At 43.5% G+C, this 18,333-nt stretch overlaps 1 long non-coding RNA gene across 1 annotated transcript in view; it reads left to right on the top strand.

The window, feature by feature from the left end:
* The first annotated feature begins 926 nt into the window (after positions 1 to 926).
* Positions 927 to 18,333, top strand: part of LOC112262333 — a 39,539-nt gene continuing 22,132 nt past the window's right edge. Inside the window, exons 1-2 of the long non-coding RNA XR_002955337.2 lie at positions 927 to 1,449; positions 2,221 to 2,281. This is a non-coding gene — a long non-coding RNA (uncharacterized LOC112262333). The remainder of the gene's footprint in view (positions 1,450 to 2,220; positions 2,282 to 18,333) is intronic.

Below are 18,333 nucleotides of genomic sequence, written 5' to 3'. Positions count from 1 at the left end.
TCAGCAGATTTTTGAACATACCCAAATTTGAAAATCTATCGCCAATTGGATGGAAACCTAGCTAGAGATGTCTGCAATTATTTACAACCTCTGTGTGGAAAGTCTCTTGGCACTATAAAGCACAGACAGGTGTGATAGAATACTGTGGTGTTATCATCATTAGCAGTTGGTTTTGGTACTACTGTGTACCAACACACATCAGAGAAAGTAGTATTAAGTCATCTACAGCAATGTCTAAGCTCTGTAAAGTGACCTACGCTCCATTGCAGAAGGAGGAGAGAAGAGAAAGAAGAGAGAGAGAGAGAGAGAGAGAGAGAGAGAGAGACAGAGAGAGCGAGCGAGAGAGAGAGAGACAGAGAGAGAGACTGACCCTGCATGCCTGTGTGAGGACTGTATGTCTTGGCAGGGCGTCGTGGAGCGTGGGGATTCATCTCTGGGTGTACAGGTCTAAAATAGACCATAGACCGCAGGTGGTGCTTAATACACTGGAATCCTTTATGGCATCAGGGACATCTGATTCTCCTTGATTACCTGATTCTCCCACTAACAGAGCCACTGAATTAAATGCTCCATCAATTGTTCATGTGTATATCACTTTGTTGCTGTGCAAGGCTTTCACTCAAAGTTTACAGCACATACTCCTGAGACTTTGCTGTCAAACTTTAATCTCTCTCTCTCTCTCTCTCTCTCTCTCTCTCTCCTTTCTTTTCACTCCCTCTTTCTCTCTGATGACAATAACAATTTGTCTGCTGTGTTAATGAATAGGGTCTTGGATTACGAATAGGGTCTTGGACCTACAAGGAGATTTCTACTAACTTGTTCCTGTCAGAGTCGTCCAATGTAAGGTCATCAAACAGATCAGGAGATCTGCTTAATCTGAGCGCCAGGTCGAACCGGATCCCCTTGGTGCAAAACAATGAGTGCCTAGATTCTCCAGTCCTAGCAACAGATAAACAATGCAAGGAAGCAAAAGGAGCTGAGAAGCTGTTCGGAGACCTCGGCTGTTTCTGTTGGAATAATGTGGAATCTAATGTCGTACGACAAGCCGGTTTTATCTGGCCTGCTTTAAAACAAGACGCTCGGAGCCATACAGAAGAAAAAATGCAAATCTGTGCTAATTGCTAAAGAGAAAAGGAGACGAGGGCCAGTTAATCAAGAAAGCTGCTTAAAGCAATGCCAAAATAACTCCACACCTCCTGACCTGAACAAACTGAGCACGCCACTGTGCATGTGGCTTTCCACAGAAACTCAGCTGGGCTTTAAGGATTGCTCTTAAGCCTGACATGTTTGGCAGCTATACAGCTTAAATGTGACAACACTCCTTTTAGAGATCTGCTTCCATTCATATACGGAGGGTGGTGCGGACGGACCAGTACATCACTGGGGCCGAGCTCCCAAACATCGAAGACATCTATGCCAGGCGGTGTCTGAGGAAGGCCCCAAAAATTGGTAAGTACTTTGGACCAACCACTCCGAGACAGCTTTTATCTCCAAGCAGTAAAGCCAGCTGAATAGCTAATCAATGGATACCCACCACGGACTACTGTACATATATATGCACTCACTCGATCTATACTGACTATCTGTACTGACTCTATCTGCACTGACTCTATGCACATTCATATGTCTCTATCCACGCACTCACACAGACTTACACTGTCAGTCTCACACACACACTTACACTGTCAGTCTCACACACACACACACACACACACACACACACACACACACACACACACACACACACACACACACACACACACACACACACACACACACATATTGATGCCACGCACACATACACACACAATCAGACGTAAACACTCTCTCCCCATTTACGATGCTGCTACTATTTATGATTATTTATGCTGCTGCCCAGTCACTTTTTATCACTTTTCATACCGGGCTCATCTTCCACTGTATCCCTGCACATTGATATGGTACTTGTACTGGTACTGGCCTTATATACTATATAGTTTACATTCTTAAGTGTTTTATTTCTCATGTGTTACAATATTTTATCTGACCTAGTGTTGTTTCTGTGCTTTATTTTTTAAGACACCATTTCTTTGCCGTACCTTTCATATTGAACTCTGCATTGCTTGTATGGATCCATTTTGCTGGATGGTTTACACTTGTTGTATTCTGTGCATGTGACATGTACACTTTGATTTTATATCCTTTTCTGTGTTCTGTGTTCTCTTTCATTTGGATCTGAAGGAGAAGGGAAGTCCCACAGGGAGACATTTCTGAGTTGTCTGAAGAACGCTGCACATCTCTGGTAAGTTAATTGGACATTTACCATCCCAGAGATCCCATATGACGTGTATAGCCATTGATTAGCAGCTGGCAGCACACACGCGATACCAGCACCCCAGGGTTTAGTCCACTTGTAGTGAAAAATATGGACTGTAGAAAGATAAAAATCCATGCAGATTGATAAATAAAATGAACAAGATATACATTTAGCTACGTCACAATCTACATCTGCTGCTTATAGAGACTATAGAGTAAAAATCCTTCTGGCTAAGTGTCTGTGCTCTTTGTGTTCAACAATGGGGGACGGTGACACACAGGAACACCTTTTCAAAAATGTCAGGCGACGGGTTTTCAGAAAATGCGCAAACTCCCTGTGCTTACCGGGGCTGAGAGACCGGGCAGGCACCGTGTTATGCTGTGGAGCGCACGGTGTCTCCAGTGCGGTGCACAGCCCGGTTCGGTATATTCCAGCTCCGCGTACGGCCGGGCTAGATTGAGCGTCGGCAAATGCCATGAAGCCGGCTCATCTGGTCCCCGACAGGCTTCCCACCTCGCCGCACTGGCACCAGCCTTGCGCTCGGTGTCAAGAGCTCCAGTGGCCTGCACGGTCCGGTCTATCCAGTACCCCCTCTCCCAATCAATAAAGCTACCTTTGACAATGGTGCATATTGTCGCCGTGACATTTAGTCACCCTTCTGTTTCTCACCGAGCGACACGCTGAAGAGGAATACAACAAGGAGATTTAATATGTGATCGATAGGTACACTCGAATGATACATTTGCTCGCATAATGAATGCTGATGGGTGAAAACAAACACCTAGCTTCATGGGGAATTTGTATTCTGGACAGTGTTTCCCTAATAGCTGTATGGATGATGTTTCATTACTGTTTTCTGCTCCATTCTTTTCTCTATACAATCAAAAAAAGAATACACTGTACACATGATTGAATCAAGGATATAACATCACCCCCGACCCCTGTGTATTTAGGATGAGCAATATGTGTGCATGTATTGTTATGTATGTGTGGATGTTTTTATATGATTACATGTGTATACACTGTTTTTATATGATTACATGTGTATACACTGTTTTTATATGATTACATGTGTATACACTGTTTTTCACTCCTGACTCCTCCCGAGCTTCCCTCAGTCCCGAGCTGCCTCTCCCGAGCTGTCCTTCAGTCCCATCTGCTCCTCAGTCCAGTGGGGTTCTGGGTGAGGACTACTAGGCCATGGTGGCGGAGGGGTGGACTATCCAGGGACCTGAGACATTAAAGGAGTGGGGTCCACGCCCCGCGCCGGAGCCGCCACCTGGACAGACGCCCACCCGGACCCTCCCCTTTGAGGTCCTATTGTTCTTCACGCCCTGGTCAAAGTATATGATTACATGTGTATACACTGTTTTTATATGATTACATGCGTATACACTGTTTTTATATGATTACATGCGTATACACTGTTTTTATATAATTACACTGTTTTTCCAGGCAGCCTATATGTGGGATCTGTTCATGGTTTGGTTGACAATATTTGTTATGTATATGTAAGTGCTGTACTGCAAATGAGGTTGGTTTCAAGCACAGCCTGTCTGTGTGGACTACGGCTTGTCTGTTATATATTTTTTGTGTCTATATAGTCTGTCTTGACTTGTGTGTATGTAATATGAATGTGGCGTGTGTCTGCATTGAGTGCGTACACAATCTTTGTTGCGATCTGTGTTTGTTGTTTGTATCAATACACTGCTATTCTGCAGTCTGGTCCTTTCCCATTGTCAGTTGTAGTCAAGGCTTGTGTCTGGGCCAGCTTAGAGCAGCCCTTGTGACTGACATCTCTAAAGCCTGGTGTTTAGACATCTCTCCCTGTGTTTCTCTTTTGATCAGCGTCTGCCATTCTTACTGATTTTCCAAATCACTGGTGCTTGTCAAAGAATTAATTACCTGGATCGGTGCTCGACTGACTCCAAGCACCAGCTGCGGGTTCACCGGAGAGCACCTCGGCATTCTCCCAGCATTCCCGGCTAATCACCCACAATCCATTTCAAAGTCAACCTGATTGGCCCAGCTACTCTGAGAATAATGTGGAATTAGGCTGCATCCAGACAGTAACAGTTTTAGATTTGCATACTGGCAGTGTACAGCAGATTACCTTCACCGCTCGCCGCTCGGCATGGTGGGAGGTGAATATTAGCATCAGCGCCAGTGTTAATGACAGTTGCCTCGTACAGCTTATTAGATAAGTAATGATGTAAAGCATTCTGCTGAGCGCATATCCTCTCTGCGTTATTATTTAATCTGCTCCACAATGTGTTCATTACGGGCCAGAGATGGAAATCCAGAGGCATGGCTTCTCAAAAAGAGGAGAAATAGAGTGGTTTTAATGGGGAAAAGGTGTCCTTTACTGAACAGTGGACACCGGGGGCTCTCTCTGTGAAGAAGAAATCAAATGTCCTTGACGTTTACCTGTAACAAAGCTTCCGCCAAATCCTGACTCTGCCATAACCATGATGCAACAGGAAACAGGATTCGTCAGACCAGGCAATGTTTTTCCATTCCTCAGTTGTCCAGTGTTGGTGATCACATGCCCACTGGAGCTGCTTCTTCTTGTTTTTAGCTGATAGGAGTGGAACCCGGTGTGGTTGTCTGCTGCAATAGCCAATCTGTGACAAGGATGGATGAGTTGTGCGTTCCGAGATGCCATTCTGCACACCGCTGTTGTAATGCACCGTTATTTATCTGTTTGTGGCCTGTTTGTGGCTTGCACAATTCTTGCCATTCTCCTTCAACCTCTCTCATCAACGAGCTTACTTCTCTCAGGACCGCCTCTGACTGGATGTTTTTTTGTTTGTCGCACCATTCTTGGGAAACCATAGACACTGTCGTGTATGAAAAGCCCAGGAGGGCGGCCCATTCTGAGGTACTGGATCCGGCATGCCTGGCACCAACTATCATACCATGTTCAAAGTTGCTCGGGTCACTTGATTTTGCCCATCCCAGAGAGGAGAGCAGAGCAGACAGTCATAGAAACAGGCAGACAATACCAATCCCAAACACAGCCCAGTATAGGTAAATATAGACACATTCTGTCATAGAACACTGTCTACATCACAGATAGTGTAGGACAGCGCTGACGGACCATGGACACTTTACTGTTTATAACAGTAGACAATCTGTTTCATATATCTCTGCGAAGTCGAACCACAGCAGACTCACCTCAGCAGAGTTACCGTCTGGTCCGCCAAGACCTCTCACACATTTATGATCATACAGCTACTCACGCACGCATGCACGCTGGACACACACACACACACACACACACACACACACACACACACACACACACACACACACACACACACACACACACACACACACACACACACACACACACACACACACACACAGAGAAAGACAGTGTCCAACAGTGCAGCTCACAGTCAGACCACAGCTCATAGACAGCTTGTACCCTGTTGTCCCCGCAACCCTGACCCAGATAGCCCAGTTAGTATCAGACACCAACACTCCTGAGACATCATAAAACCACTCGAACAGAATGACAGGTTTCCTGCAGTATATCACTATGTTATACAGTACATGGCTCTACACAGTTCACTCACTGGGAGTCATTGCATTGTTTTCCCCCTTAGCCTTCAGCAAAATGTTAAATGGCAGTCGTTCTATTTTATCAAGTTGTCATTCAGGTGTTTTTTTTAAGGCTGTCCGACTTCACATGGGCAGTATTCCAAGAATAGAATGTGTGAGAACTTCATTGTATAATACCTCAGAGAGTTGAAGCACCGTTCTCTGGATGACAGCAAATTGGTTTCACATTTCAACAAGGACGGTTTTCTTGATAGATGATATATGAAATAAACATGTATTATTTACTATCCGTCAGAGTGGGGGCCTCCAAAAATTGCATGAGGTGAAATGGGGTTCACAGTGACATATATCAAAATAGTGTGATCGGTGACATCTTTCAAGTCATTGGATGAAAGACTTTATGATTTACATGTTATATTATCAGAATAAGTGGGGCCTTATCATTAGTTTCCTGATTCTTTACTGGTGTATTGATTTATACCATGACATTGTTGAATATTAGTTTCTGATAGGCTTGAAGGGCATTCTGGAGTGTCCATTATTTCCCATTAATGCACAGTATATCAGCATGGTAGAATTCAATGGCTATAGAAATCAAATCAAATCAAATCAAATTTTATTTGTCACATACACATGGTTAGCAGATTTTAATGCGAGTGTAGCGAAATGCTTGTGCTTCTAGTTCCGACAATGCAGTAATAACGAACAAGTAATCTAACTAACAATTCCAAAAAAACTACTGTCTTATACACAGTGTAAGGGGATAAAGAATATGTACATAAGGATATATGAATGAGTGATGGTACAGAGCAGCATAGGCAAGATACAGTAGATGATATCGAGTACAGTATATACATATGAGATAAGTATGTAAACCAAGTGGCATAGTTAAAGTGGCTAGTGATACATGTATTACATAAGGATGCAGTCGATGATATAGAGTACAGTATCAACGTATGCATATGAGATGAACAATGTAGGGTAAGTAACATTATGTAAGGTAGCATTGTTTAAAGTGGCTAGTGATATATTTACATCATTTCCCATCAATTCCCATGATTAACGTGGCTGGAGTAGAGTCAGTGTCATTGACAGTGTGTTGGCAGTAGCCACTCAATGTTAGTGGTGGCTGTTTAACAGTCTGATGGCCTTGAGATAGAAGCTGTTTTTCAGTCTCTCGGTCCCAGCTTTGATGCACCTGTACTGACCTCGCCTTCTGGATGACAGCGGGGTGAACAGGCAGTGGCTCGGGTGGTTGATGTCCTTGATGATCTTTATGGCCTTCCTGTAGCATCGGGTGGTGTAGGTGTCCTGGAGGGCAGGTAGTTTGCCCCCGGTGATGCGTTGTGCAGACCTCACTACCCTCTGGAGAGCCTTACGGTTGAGGGCGGTGCAGTTGCCATACCAGGCGGTGATACAGCCCGCCAGGATGCTCTCGATTGTGCATCTGTAGAAGTTTGTGAGTGCTTTTGGTGACAAGCCGAATTTCTTCAGCCTCCTGAGGTTGAAGAGGCGCTGCTGCGCCTTCCTCACGATGCTGTCTGTGTGAGTGGACCAATTCAGTTTGTCTGTGATGTGTATGCCGAGGAACTTAAAACTTGCTACCCTCTCCACTACTGTTCCATCGATGTGGATGGGGGTGTTCCCTCTGCTGTTTCCTGAAGTCCACAATCATCTCCTTAGTTTTGTTGACGTTGAGTGTGAGGTTATTTTCCTGACACCACACTCCGAGGGCCCTCACCTCCTCCCTGTAGGCCGTCTCGTTGTTGTTGGTAATCAAGCCTACCACTGTTGTGTCGTCCGCAAACTTGATGATTGAGTTGGAGGCGTGCATGTCCACGCAGTCGTGAGTGAACAGGGAGTACAGGAGAGGGCTCAGAACGCACCCTTGTGGGGCCCCAGTGTTGAGGATCAGCGGGGAGGAGATGTTGTTGCCTACCCTCACCACCTGGGGGCGGCCCGTCAGGAAGTCCAGTACCCAGTTGCACAGGGCGGGGTCGAGACCCAGGGTCTCGAGCTTGATGACGAGCTTGGAGGGTACTATGGTGTTGAATGCCGAGCTGTAGTCGATGAACAGCATTCTCACATAGGTATTCCTCTTGTCCAGATGGGTTAGGGCAGTGTGCAGTGTGGTTGAGATTGCATCGTCTGTGGACCTATTTGGGCGGTAAGCAAATTGGAGTGGGTCAAGGGTGTCAGGTAGGGTGGAGGTGATATGGTCCTTGACTAGTCTCTCAAAGCACTTCATGATGACGGATGTGAGTGCTACGGGGCGGTAGTCGTCGTATAGCTCAGTTACCTTAGCTTTCTTGGGAACAGGAACAATGGTGGCCCTCTTGAAGCATGTGGGAACAGCAGACTGGTATAGGGATTGATTGAATATGTCCGTAAACACACCGGCCAGCTGGTCTGCGCATGCTCTGAGGGCGCGGCTGGGGATGCCGTCTGGGCCTGCAGCCTTGCGAGGGTTAACACGTTTAAATGTCTTACTCACTTCGGCTGCAGTGAAGGAGAGACCGCATGTTTCCGTTGCAGGCCGTGTCAGTGGTACTGTATTGTCCTCAAAGCGGGCAAAAAGTTATTTAGTCTGCCTGGGAGCAAGACATCCTGGTCCGTGACTGGGCTGGGTTTCTTCCTGTAGTCCGTGATTGACTGTAGACCCTGCCACATGCCTCTTGTGTCTGAGCCGTTGAATTGAGATTCTACTTTGTCTCTGTACTGGCGCTTAGCTTGTTTGATAGCCTTGCGGAGGGAATAGCTGCACTGTTTGTATTCAGTCATGTTACCAGACACCTTGCCCTGATTAAAAGCAGTGGTTCGTGCCTTCAGTTTCACACGAATGCTGCCATCAATCCACGGTTTCTGGTTAGGGAATGTTTTAATCGTTGCTATGGGAACGACATCTTCAACGCACGTTCTAATGAACTCGCACACCGTATCAGCGTATTCGTCAATGTTGTTGTCTGACGCAATACGAAACATCTCCCAGTCCACGTGATGGAAGCAGTCTTGGAGTGTGGAGTCAGCTTGGTCGGACCAGCGTTGGACAGACCTCAGCGTGGGAGCTTCTTGTTTTAGTTTCTGTCTGTAGGCAGGGATCAACAAAATGGAGTCGTGGTCAGCTTTTCCGAAAGGGGGGCGGGGCAGGGCCTTATATGCGTCGCGGAAGTTAGAGTAACAATGATCCAGGGTCTTTCCACCCCTGGTTGCGCAATCGATATGCTGATAAAATTTAGGGAGTCTTGTTTTCAGATTAGCCTTGTTAAAATCCCCAGCTACAATGAATGCAGCCTCCGGATAAATTGTTTCCAGTTTGCAGAGAGTTAAATAAAGTTCGTTCAGAGCCATCGATGTGTCTGCTTGGGGGGGGATATATACGGCTGTGATTATAATCGAAGAGAATTCTCTTGGTAGAAAATGCGGTCTACATTTGATTGTGAGGAATTCTAAATCAGGTGAACAGAAGGATTTGAGTTCCTGTATGTTTCTTTCATCACACCATGTCACGTTGGCCATAAGGCATACGCCCCCGCCCGTCTTCTTACCAGAAAGATGTTTGTTTCTGTCGGCGCGATGCGTGGAGAAACCCGCTGGCTGCACCGCTTCGGATTGCGTCTCTCCAGTTAGCCATGTTTCCGTGAAGCAGAGAACGTTACAGTCTCTGATGTCCTTCTGGAATGCTACCCTTGCTCGGATTTCATCAACCTTGTTGTCAAGAGACTGGACATTGGCAAGAAGAATGCTAGGGAGTGGTGCACGATGTGCCCGTCTCCGGAGTCTGACCAGAAGACGTTCGTTTCCCTCTTTTTCTGAGTCGTTTTTTTTTTTTTGGTCGCTGCATGTGATCCACTCCGTTACACTGGTTGTAAGGCAGAACACAGGATCCGCATCGCGAAAAACATATTCTTGGTCGTACTGATGGTGAGTTGACGCTGATCTTATATTCAGTAGTTCTTCTCGGCTGTATGTAATGAAACCTAAGATGACCTGGGGTACTAGTGTAAGAAATAACACGTAAAAAAACAAAAAACTGCATAGTTTCCTAGGAACGCGAAGCGTTTACTGGAAGCGTTTACTGGTATAGTTTTTAAATTGAGAACATATAGCTCAACAATATGTTAAAACAATATGCACAATTTCAAAGGGTGAGTTGCAAATGCCCATAAGGCAAATGCCACTATACTGCAGACGGAGCGGGTCGAGAATTTCAAGTTCCTTGGTGTCCACATCACCAACAAACTATCATGTTCCAAACACACTAAGACATTCGTGAAGAGGGCACGACAAAACCTTTTCCTCCTCAAAAGGTTCTACAGCTGCACCATCGAGAGCATCCTGACCGGTTGCATCACCACCTGGCATGGTAACTGCTTGGCATCTGACCGTAAACTGCCACTGAGGGTAGTGTGAACGGCCCAGTACATCACTGGGGCCAAGCTTCCTGCCATCCAGGACCTGTATAATAGGCGGTGTCAGAGGAAAGCCCAGAAAATTGTCAGAGACTCCAGTCACCCAAGTTATAGACTGTTTTCTCTGCTACCGCACAGCAAGCGGTACCGGAGCGCCAAGTCTAGGACCAAAAGGCTCCTCAACAGCTTCTACCCCCAAGCCATTAGACTGCTGAACAATTCATAAAAATCACCACGGGCCAATTTACATTGACCCCCCCCACCCCCCTCGTACACTGCTGCTACTCGCTGTTTGTTTGTTACCTATGCATAGTCACTTCGCCCCCACCTACATGTACAGATTACCTCAACTAGCCTGTACCTCTGCACACTGACTCGGTACCGGTGCCCCCTGTATATAGCCTCGTTATTGTTATTCTTATTGTGTTACTTTTTAGTATTACTTTTTATTTTAGCCGACTTGGTAAATATTTTCTTCTTCTTGAACTGCACTGTTGCTTATTAAGGGCTTGTAAGTAAGCATTTCACAGAAAAGTCTACACTTGTTGTATTCTGCGTATGTGGCAAATAAAGTTTTTTTTAAGGTCCTTATCAGAGGTGGCCAATCTTGCTCTGCTCATCCCTGATCTACTGGGTGAACAGACTTCTACTTAAGCCCAGCAATGGCACACTTAATTATCAACTCATTAGGTTTGAAAAATTGAATTAGGTTTGTTATTGCTGGGCTGAAACAGAACACTGCACACCCAGCAGGGTTGGCCTGCTCCAGTTATAATAGGTTTATACATTGTGTGTGACTTTAAAACTGTATTTTTGCTTACAAAATATGCTAACATAGGTACAGATATAACCCATGGTATACAAGGATGTGCCCTTATTCTCTTATGACATTTATTGGGACCTCTTCTTCTGCAGGCAGTGTTTCACAGCTCTCTGTATCTGAGGACAGAAAACATCACAAAGAAACAGGCTTCATTATACTCAAATTAGACAAATTAGACAGCACTGAATATTATGCTGCTATACCTCTCCGTCCTCAGTTTTTCTCGCTAGGGACTGGAACTGGAGAATCTTTACACAATGTCCTCCCACAAATGTACCTGCCTTATCCAGAGTAGCCTACTCTCCGTTATCTGACAGCTGGAACTGCTAGCTGATCATTTCACCCTCTACCATGGCTGTTAGCTAGCTACAGTACCCAGCTACAAATGTATTTTGAGTTGCAACAGTACATGCATCAAGATAGCTAGCTAACTAGCTAATAAGAACTTAACAACCTGGATATTTAATTCACTTAGCTCTACAGTATGTTACGTTAGCTAGCTAAATAATATGACTTTAGCATCTCATTTGAGTTAGCCTGAACACTAAGTTCCTGTAGGAAGATAGCTATTTAGCTAATAATAATAAAAATATACATATAATTTTCAAAATATATTTACTTACTTGAATAGGTTATCCCACTGCCTCTGTTTTATGGGTCCTTAGAAAAACAAAAAAATGGGCAATCTTCCCAGTGGTAGCAAAACACAGCCAGCCATGTGGACGATTGGAGGACTTCCACCATGACTCTGGTCTTCCAACATGGTGCCTGGTGTGGTTGCTAGGTTATTTGTGATGCAACTGCAGGCCCTCTATAGTTCATTCTTACATGCTCTGTTTGCAAAAGTCAAATTAAAAACATTATTGGCATTGTTGAATTTGATTTTCATAATAACAAGCTTGGACTGATGGTTTGGTTAGGTAAACTAGCAAGTTTGTTTGTTTGGTTAAAAAGGCAACTACTGAAGCTATCTAATAACTTGCTAGCTACTTCAGTGGATGTTGAACACATTTCTACCTGCAAATGAACACATTTATAGGGACAAATTTGTTATAAAAGGGATGATCAGCTCAGCATGCCAGTAGCATACCACCCTGCATCCCACTGCTAGCTTTCCTCTGAAACTAAGCAGGGTTGGTACTGGCCAGTCCTTGGATGGGAGACCAGATGCTGCTGGAGGACCAGTAGGAGGCACTCTTTTCTCTGGTCTAATTGGGGACATTTCCCTGTGTATGCTGATGTATTTTGGATGGGATGTTAAATGGGTGTCCTGACCCTCTGTGGTCATTAAAGATCCCTTGGCACTTATCGTAAGAGTAGGGGTGTTAGCCCCGGTGTCCTGGCTAAATTTCCAGTCTGGCCCTCATACCATCATCGGCACCTAATTATCCCCAGCTTCCAATTGGTTCATTCCTCTCCCCTGTAACTACTCCCCAGGTCATTGCTGTAAATGAGAATGTGTTTTCACTCAATTTACCTGGTTAATTAAAAAACTCAGAGGTCTATGCGTTATCTGGAAGATAATACAACTCTGTGGAAGGTTAGTCCCACTCCACTAACGCGTTGTGGAATAATAATCAATAAATTTAGCTCTTTATTTAACCATATAAAACCTGTTCATCGAAAATTGTGAATAACTCCCACAGGTTAATGAGAAAGGTGTGCCTGAAAGGATGCACATAACTCTGCACTGTTGTATTAGAGAGAGTCTCAGTCTTAAATCATTTTCTACACACAGTCTGTGCCTGTATTTAGTTAGCATGCTAGTGAGGGCCGAGAATCCACTACCACATACAATAGGTACGTGGTTGCAAAGGGCATCATTGTCTTAACAGTGCGATTTGCCAAGGCAGGATACTCTGAGTGCAGCCCAATCAAAAAATCTGGCAGTGGCTTCTGATTAAATAAAATTTTCACAGAACCACTTGTGGCAATTTCAATGAGGCTTTCTTGTTCAGATATTGGTATGTGGACTGGAGGCAGGGCATGAAAGAGATAACGAATACAGTTGTTTGTATCATCCGATTTGGGAAAGTACCTGCGTAATTGTATACCCAACTCACTCAGGTGCTTCGCTTTATCACATTTGACATTGTCCATAACCTTGAGTTCATTTGCACACAAAAAATCATACAATGTTGGAAAGACCTCTGTCCTTAATGCAGACAGAGAAGAGCTCCAGCTTCTTAATCATAGCCTCAATTTTGTCCCGCACATTGAATATAGTTTCGGAGAGTCCCTGTATTCCTAGATTCAGATCATTCAGGCGAGAAAAAATATCACCCAGATAGGCCAGTCTTGCGAGAAACTCCCAGTTTGGGAATACCTGATCTATGTTATTTAGTAAGCCATCTGAGATATAGCATGCAACATATTAAATCATTTTTATTTTGTCCCAAGTCGATGTCGATGAAAAGTCGATGAAATTTACATTTTGACAACTTCTGACCTAGAGCTTTTGAGTACTTAAAATCCTATAGTGCAGTATGTTCTGGGTAGCATTCTGCACTTGTACTTCTGTTTCCTGGAATCTCATTTAAATTACACCACAACATGGAATGGGCTCATTCTGCCCATCAAATCACTTTGGAAGCTAATTTTGGGGTTAAAATCAATAGGATCCTAAGGCAAATTTTGCTCTCCAATACCATTTTACAGATGTATTTAAAAATGGAGACTCCTACTGACTCGACAGATCTGCTTCCAGGGCATATGCTAGAGCCAGAATAGTATTTGGCCATTATTATTGACCTGTGACCACCACTGCACTCAAAATTCATTTTCTTAAATGTGGACACTGGAGAGTCTTTGTAATGAATCCAAATTCACAGATGAAAACTAATAGAAATCATTCATGATGTCTTCTGGCCAACTGTTGATTCCGGACACTTCTCAGTGGCAATACTTCAGTTCAGTTTTAAAAGACGATTGGATTATTTTTCTCAAAATGGAGTTGTTTTACCTGAAGGCTAAGGGGAGTTTTAGTATGTCATGTTAAATTTGGAATGTTTCACTTAATAAAATCAATAAAATCAAATCAAATTGTATTGGTCACATACACATGGTTAGCAGATGTTAATGCAAGTGTAGCAAATTACTTGCGCTTCTATGTCCTTCTATGCAGTAATAGCTAACAGTAATCTAACAAATTCACAACAACTACCTTATACACACACACAAATACACAGAAATGTAAAGGGATGAATAGAATATGTACAAATAAATATATGGATGAGCGATGGCAAGATGCAGTAGATGGTATAGAACAGTATATACATATGAGATGAGTAATGTAGAATAAACATTATTAAAGTGGCGTTATTTAAAGTGACTACTGATACCTTTATTAAGTCAATTTATTTAAGTGGCCAGAGATTTGAGTCTGTATGTTGGCAGCATCCTCTCTATGTTAGTGATGGCTGTTTAACAGTCTGATGGCCTTGAGATAGAAGCTGTTTTTCAGTCTCTCGGCCCCAGCTTTGATGCACCTGTACTGACATCGCCTTCTGGATGATAGCGGGGTGAACAGGCAGTGGCTCGGGTGGTTGTTGTCCTTCATGATCTTTTTGGCCTTCCTGTGACATCGGGTGCTGTAGGTGTCATGGAGGGCAGGTAGTTTGCCCCAGGTGTTGCGTTGTGCAGACCGCACTACCCTCTTGAGAGCCTTGAGGTTGCCTGAGTATTTTAGATGACAACCCAAATTTCTTCAGCCTCCTGAGGTTGAAGAGGCCCTGTTGCGCCGTCTTCACCACGCTGTCTGTGTGGGTGGACCATTTCAGTTTGTCCGTGATGTGTATGCCGAGGAACTTAAAACTTTCCACCTTCTCCACTACTGTCTCGTCAATGGGGGGTGTTCCCTCTGCTGTTTCCTGTCGTCCACGATCATCTCCGTTGACTTTGAGTGAGTGGTTATTTTCCTGACACCACACTCTGAGGGCCCTCACCTCCTCCCTGTAGGCAATCTCATCACTGTTGATAATCAGGCCTACCACTGTAATGTCATCTGCAAACTTGATGATTGAGTTGTAAGCGTGTATGGCCACGCAGTCATTGGTGGACAGGGAGTACAGGAGAGGGCTGAGAACACACCCTTGTGGGGCCCCAGTGTTGAGGATCAGCGGGGTGGAGATGTTGTTTCCTACCATCACCACCCGGGGGCGCCTTGTCAGAAAGTCCAGGACCCAGTTGCACAGGGCGGGGTCGAGACCCTAGGTCTCGAGCTTAATTGTGAGTATGGAGGATACTATGGTGTTAAATACTGAGCTGTAGACAATGAACAGCATTCTTACATTTTTAGTTACCTTTATTTAACTAGGCAAGTCAGTTAAGAATAAATTCTTATTTTCAATGACGGCCTAGGAACAGTGGGTTTACTGCCTTGTTCAGGGGCAGAACGACAGATTTTTACCTTGTCATCTCGGGGATTCGATCTGCAAACCTTTCAGTTATTAGTCCAATGCTCTAACCACTAGGCTAACTGCCGCCCCACATAGGTTTTCCTCTTGACCAGATGGGGCAGTGTGCAGTGTGATGGTGATTGCATCGTCAGTGGACCTATTGGGGTCGTAAGCAAATTGGAGTGGGTCTAGGGTATCAGGTAGGGTGGAGGTGATATGATCCTTGACTAGTCTCTCAAGTCTCTAGTCTCTTAAGCTGTAACAACAGAGCTACTATCTTCCACTTTGGGGAAGTAAATATCATATTGTGGACAGTTTCATTCACAGTCACATGAATCTAAAGCACAGACATACAATGAGTCTACAAAACATGCTCTTTCCTTAACATAGACTGACCAGCTAAAGGCAGGTGAAATCTTTGATCCCTTATTGATGTCACTTGTTAAATCCACATCAATCAGTGTAAATGAAGCGGGAAAACAGGTTAAAGAAGGATTTTTAAGCCTTGAGACAATTGAGACAATGATTGTGTATGTGCCATTCTGAAGGTGAATGGGCAAGTTAAAGTATTTAAGTGCCTTTGAAGGGGGTATGGTAGTAGGTGCCAGGCACACCGGTTTGAGTGTGTCAAGAACTGCAATGCTGCTGGCTTTTTGCCACACTCAATAGTTTTCCATGTTTATCAAGAATGGTCCACCACCCAATGGACATCCAGCCAATTTGACACAACTGTGGGAAGCATTGGAGTCTGCATCCCTGTGGAGTGCTTTTGACACCTTGTCCATACCCCGATGAATTGAGGCTGTTCTGAGGTCAAAAGGGGGTTCAACGCAATATTTGGAAGGTGTTCCTAATGTTTTGTACACTCAGTGTATGATGCTTATGATACTACCTCAGAAACCTATATCATGGACCATGGTTCATCCAGCAGAATACATAATCTCTACCTTGCATTGAAGTGACAAATTGCCTCTGAATCATAATTCACCCAACTCAAACTCCTTGGCACTGTCTTCCTCTCTTCTGTCTATTTACAATTAATGATTGATTCAACTCCCCAAAAGTCAATTTTCTGTTTTGTGTGAGGATGGGCATACCAAGGTTATTGTAGTAAACTAAAACTGAAAAGCTAAATAAATAAAATAATTAACATGTAGTTAATAATTAACAAAATATTTGACTCCAAAACAAACTAAAATAATCTAAAAGCATTCATGAATTATGTTTAGTTTTTAATGGGGTTTCAATGGGGTTTTCAAGCTACTTCATCTGGCGGGTAAACGCAGCCAGGAGATGGCAACGTTTCAAATAGGCCTAGTTTACTAGCTAACAGGGGAAATATCATCTAGGTAGCTAACTTGATTCTTCTTACACGTACTACTAAAGTTAAAACTGTGGCAGTGGATCCGACTTTTGTGGAGCCCTATTCCCGACAGCTACAAGTCCCGAAGCTTCTGTGCATGTGCAGGATTCTCTACGTTACACACAGTCTCTGGTCTACTCGAAGAGAACAGGCTAATCAGGCGAATGGTGCTCGTTTAATAAAGTTAGATCAAAGCTGAATCAGTGTCTGTAAGATTACGTAATGGTAGTATTCTACATAACAGAACCAAATATAATAGCATAGTATAACGTTATGTTAAGGGAATTTTTATCAATAATGACTAATTATGTATACATTTCAATCAGGACTGAAAAATCAGAATACTATTATGTTACTGTATATGTACTAATCAGAATACTAGTATGTTACTGTGTATGTACTAATCAGAATACTATTATGCTACTGTATATGTATGAATTTTCTTTTTAATCCTAGTACTGAATATAATGTGTGTAAATATAATCAAGAATTAGAACAATGACTGTCTGTTCCTTGGTAGAAATTAATGAACTATATCGCCAGACTGGCTAGAATGCTTATCTACACAGGCTGACCTTGGCTCAAGGCGAGAAGGGAAGGCTTGAGAACTATAGAGCCTTTCTACCAGTGTCAAGAAGAGATGGAACATTTAGAAAACGCTGACGTAATTTTCAGTTTATAACCTGTGATAAAATGTGTAAGGAGCAGTACTCTCGTGAATAAAATCTGCTGTTTGACTTTAAGACCGGGCTCTGTCCATTTTTATAAAATAAGGGTCATACAAATCCTTATGAATTGACAGAGTGTTTAATTTTAATTGGGTATTAAAACAGAGGAATTTAATTCCTGCAACACGTTACTATAAGACAAAAAAATGCCACCTAATTTATTTTTAGATTCTAGGATGATATATATAAAAACAAAATTGAAATATTTTCATACAATTTAAACTAAATAAAAACTAGCGAATCAACTTTGAAAACGAACTGAAACTAAACAACATTTCTGATCAAAATTGAAAAACTAATAAAAATAAAAACTAATATAAAAACACAAAAGTATAATAACCTTGGGGCACACAAACAGCTGTACCGTCACACACTGCAGCATGCACACCAGAGCTTATCTCCTCCTCTTCCTTCTAATGGAAACACTCTTTATTATTTCCATCCTTCTTCTTCTTCCTACTGCTGTGTGCTTTGGGATTAAGGAGGCTCTCTGATGCTGGCTGCAGGCGGCAGGGGCTCCAATAATAACCTCCTTCCCTCCCTCGTTTCCTCATCCTCACCCCTTCCCCCAGCCAGTCCTGGGAGTATTACATCATTCTGATGTAATGTCTAACCAATCACATGGCGACTGGTAATGTCTAACCAATCACATGAATGCTGCGCTAAACCTTCCAGGATTATGGAAGCCAGTAGCTCAGACTGGGCAATGGGAGTTCATGTAGAAGGAGAGGGAGTATAGAGAGAGTAGAG

Source organism: Oncorhynchus tshawytscha, linkage group LG11 (genome assembly GCF_018296145.1).
Source record: "Oncorhynchus tshawytscha isolate Ot180627B linkage group LG11, Otsh_v2.0, whole genome shotgun sequence".
Taxonomy (NCBI): Eukaryota; Metazoa; Chordata; class Actinopteri; order Salmoniformes; family Salmonidae; genus Oncorhynchus; species Oncorhynchus tshawytscha.
This window is presented reverse-complemented; position numbering and strand designations above follow the sequence as displayed.